The sequence below is a fragment of the Acyrthosiphon pisum genome, chromosome X, assembly GCF_005508785.2.
Source record: "Acyrthosiphon pisum isolate AL4f chromosome X, pea_aphid_22Mar2018_4r6ur, whole genome shotgun sequence".
Taxonomy (NCBI): Eukaryota; Metazoa; Arthropoda; class Insecta; order Hemiptera; family Aphididae; genus Acyrthosiphon; species Acyrthosiphon pisum.
Genome location: NC_042493.1, coordinates 14,426,042 through 14,430,865, shown reverse-complemented (window position 1 = coordinate 14,430,865; position 4,824 = coordinate 14,426,042). Strand labels below are relative to the sequence as shown.

The following is a 4,824-nucleotide window of genomic DNA, read 5'->3' as shown; positions in this document are numbered from 1 at the left end:
TTTTTAGTTTTTTTTTCTATAAATCTCAATAAAGTTTTATCTGTTGGGCCAAAAAGTGTATAAATTTAATACAAAGCTCCTGATATATTGTTACAATATCAATTGAAAAATATTAAAAATACATAGCCACAATTTTTTTTTATAAGCATTTAAAGATCAAATTTTGACAAAATTTATCAAATCTTAATTTGAAAAATTATTTTGTAGTTAAAAATTTATAAAATGTTCAATTTTTGTATCTAAGAATTAAAAATTTAAAACAAGATTCCACGTAAGTATTCTGTTACCAAAAAATCTAAAAAGTACATTTACACAGTTTATTTTTATAGTCATTTTAAGTACAAATTTGGACGAAATTACATATTAAAAACCTAGGATAACTATTTTAGTTATTTTGTTGTGATTGTATAATATTATTCGTGGGTACTTGAAACTTCTAAAGTATACTATTATATATCTATGATTTTACCACGGTTTTTTTTTTTATGTATAACGCGTTATAACTTATAAGTACCTAATAGATATTATGATATGATTAATTTGGAATTTATTATAGGTACAATATTATAGGTCAATTTTTTTTTAATACTATAGATAAGTATATATATGTCTAATACATAGACTGATATACCGTCTCTGCTCAGAAATCGTTTTTCTTATACAGTGATATTATATCATTGAATTCAAATTTAATACTGTCCATTATACAGTGACCCACTTCTAACCTACTGTACAGCAGAGCGACATCCACTTACCCACTTTTTTTAAATTGTATTGGACGTGAAAATATTTTAGGGAATAAATAAGGGCCCCCAAAGTCAATAGACCCCGGGACCGTGCCCCCCTTGCCCCCTTAATCCGGGCTTGATTGCCACCCGAGACAAACCGGCATAGTTGTGTCACAGATATGTACATTGGATGGACGTCGCGGCGGCTTTTGGACTAGATGACAGCGTACCTTGTATCGATAACGCAGTGGCACTGTCGACAGTTCATTAATAATCAATGATATAATTATAAGCTACAACTGTGTAACTCAGTAACTGTGGTCTAGATTTTACACATCACATTAGAGGATTACTTTTTCGTTCATCGTCACACATAATATTTTTTTGGTTCTGTTAAAATAACTAGTTTACGCAATAATTGGTAATCATTTTATTATAATAGGTAGGTATCGTATATTATATTTAAGTCAAACGTGCAATTCTATGGATTGGTTAGGTTCCACTTATATTAATTATTTGAGTTATTTTTCTATTGACGTCATCCCAAAATGTTAAAACAATAACAAATATTATTTAAGTGTTCATAAAATTATATATTTATTCAATTTATGTGAATTATTATTTTTTTACACGAAAAAAATGTAAGTATATAGGGCGGCATATTTATAAATTAGCACAGGGCGGCCAAATGCCTAGCACCAGCACTGTGCCCCCCTCTATTGAAAACTTAAATGACGCCACTGATATTATTATACATAATATTTAGTTAAATAAATAAATTAAAACATACTATCTGACTGACGATGGTGGCGGCAAGAACGGTCACTCTGCAGTGGATTTTGGACGATTTGATGATAACTGGCAGTTGGCACTTGGCAGGACGCACTAACAACTAACAAGCGACTTTGATTGCGACTACGACACTAAATTTAAAATTATTAAAATATTAAATAACAATAACATCACGCTGTGTACACTAAACTCCGGGCGGTGGACGATTTAGCGTCCGCTTCTGGTTGGTTCTCCAGAAATCTGGTGGTCGCTATACAGCGCTGAGCGCAGGGAAGGAAGTTGTGTTGTTTGAAAAATACGTGCGCGAAACTGTTTACCAACTCGTTGACAAGAGTCGAAGCGGCGGCCATGGGTAGCGGTGGGGTAGAGGAAGTTGTTTTGACTGCGGGACTGGTCGTCGTATCATAAATAAAACAAAATATTAGGTACCTATTATTATTATACTATTCTTATTTTAGTATTGTATAAAGACGCGTTTGTATTTTTGTAAGGCTCGTTTCATATGGACGCGTATCGTACGTGCGCGTTTTTAGTTTACATTGATTGTTCATATTATAATGATATTATATAATATAATAAATTATAAACATTTACATTAAGAGGCATACTCGCATGTGTTGTCTCCGTCTTACAAATATACAACATGGCAAAAACTGTCTTGTGAGGGACAACTTTACTCCCTCTGTATTTACAGTAGAATTACCAAAATTACACAACGCATAGAGACAAACTTTGTCTGTGTCGTAGTGTTTTTATTATTTAAATGACATAAAAACATTTAAAGTTATCAGTTTGAGAACATTGGGTTTTTTCGATTTTTTGATTCAGTTATTAACAATTTTTGGTTAGTGCTATCAAAAAAATTAAAACAATAAGACAGATAAAGCTCTTCCCTATGACGTTGTAGAATTTTGATAATTTTACTATAAAAGTAAATACAGAGGGTATGTAAGATTGTCCCACCCAAATCAGTTTTTGCTAAGTTGTACATATTATTTTGTAAGACGCAGTCAACACAGCGGGTGTGACGTCTTCTTAACGCGCACGGAGTACCTACAGACTATCAAGTGCTGACTATTTAGTTTTTTTATTTATAGTCACTACTCACCCACACTGTATTCGGGTTATCCGACATTTCTGTGAACCGATAACAATACTACCTATATCCTGTCGTTCACTGTCTTAATATGATATCAATGTATTTATAATCATTGATTATATAGGTATTATAGTATTTATAATCAATATTATTCATTCATGGACTAAAACGATTAAGATAAAACCAGCAATGTATTGGTACGTCGTACGTATACGTGAGAATATACTCGGTATGCCCGTCAGCATATTTTCGATTTTCGGCTTATAACTAAAATATCATTTTACGAGTATATCGCTCGTAAAATAACTCGAAAGTAAAATAAAACTTATTTAATAGTTCACAGAAAAAAAATTGTTATGATGTTTTAAGAGGACATTATACCCGTATATGTCTCTCCGTCTTATAGATGTACAACATAGCAAAAACTGTTTTGCCCGGGAAAGAACCAAGAACGCTACAGTCTACAGCCATAACTCATAACTAGGGCTGGGATTTTAATGCCCTCAAAAACCCCGAAAAATGTCCTAAAAAAAATGCTTTTATGACCTAAAAACTCTAAATAATGCCCTAAAAAACCCAGAAAAATGCCCTAAAAAAAGAGTAATAAATCTACAAATTTTATATTTTTAATAATTTTAGTATAAATTACAATAAAAAGTTTTAAAAAATACATTATGAAAATCTATTACAAGTGTAAACTGTAAATACATAGTTTTATCCATTGATATGTTTATCTCTTGACAAATGTTGTTGTACGGCAAATCGTTTTTCAGCAGTAACTTTCACGTTGCATATTTTACAGAATAACACCGTTCCGTCGGTAGAAAAAATATTATGTCCAAATTCTTGTACAAACGCACGCAGTCGACTCGCTGTCGAACATTTTACTTTTGGCATTTTTATATTAAATTATAAATAAATTAAAAATTATATAACTAGAGTAATAAAACGGTGTTAACGATGCAAAACTCGTACTGAACGTCGAACGATAATATCATCGGACGTCGATTTTACCGATTTAAGATTATTTAACAGGAAAGCGGGTAGAGGTTACTCAAACCTTGTCCGATAATATAATACGAATTAGGAGTACCTACTTATAATCTGTTATATTTATTTAAAAACCATGTTGGTGTAAAAATCTTAAAATCTTAAAATAAAATTTCAAATTTATACACTTGGTTTCCAAAAACTCAAAAAATGCTCCAAAAACTCTAAAATGCCCTAAAAAATTAAGAAAATGACCTAAAAACTAAAAAATGCCAAAAAATGCAAAAAAATGCAAAATAAACTTTCTTATTCCCATTCAAATGTACATAAAACAAATTTGTGACAAGACGAGCATTGCACAGTAAGCTTTGGAAAACAATGCAAAGTGCATCGAAATCCCAGCCCTACTCATAACTAAGAGACGAAATTTTCACCACATAAAAAGCAGAACTTTGGCTGTACAATATCAATTCATTATCTTCATGCACAACTTACTATGTTATACAATCTATATAGTACCTGCTATAGCAAGTATTTCAGATATTATTATTAATAATTTAAGAAATACCTATGTAAATGTAAAAAATGATAGAAAAACTTATTAAATTAATATTAACGATACCAGCATCTACAATGACTGCAGAACGTTTCTTTAATGATTCAATGCATTGAGAAGACTAAATTTGAGGTCCAAAAGAAATTAACTCAACCGATTTTACAAGTATATATTATTATATAGATCTACCTGTGACAGCATAAATTGATTTAAAAGTAATTGATCGGTAATTAAGTAATTTGTAATAAGTAATTACATATTAAGTAATAAGTAATTTGTTTCAAGAACATTTATTATTAAAAATAATCTGAATTATGTGGTAATGTGAAGATGGGATGAGCATGCAATATATACGTATTTATCTCTTTTTTATTTATATTATTTACTATTTATATATATTGTATATACACTCTAAATTACCACCTTCTCATATGTATATATGTGTATATGCATAAACACATATATATATTTATAAGGATTTAATTATATAGTAAATTAACTTACCCTAATTCGACTGCAGACTTGCTATATATTCGGTGAGCGAAGAAGAAGAAATACGTTTAAGATTAATCTACTTATAATCATTTTGATTAATCAAGAATATAATGAATATACTAGAGATATTTTAAAAGTACATTTATTATTTAAGATACACAAAT

General features: G+C 30.1%; 1 protein-coding gene across 1 annotated transcript in view; it reads right to left on the bottom strand.

Moving 5' to 3' along the window:
• The window catches only part of LOC115033429, a 40,668-nt gene extending 38,673 nt beyond the window's left edge, over positions 1-1,995 (bottom strand). Inside the window, exon 1 of the mRNA XM_029485958.1 lies at positions 1,519-1,995. The gene's annotated coding sequence lies outside the window, so the exon portion shown is untranslated. The remainder of the gene's footprint in view (positions 1-1,518) is intronic.
• Positions 1,996-4,824: the final 2,829 nt, after the last annotated feature.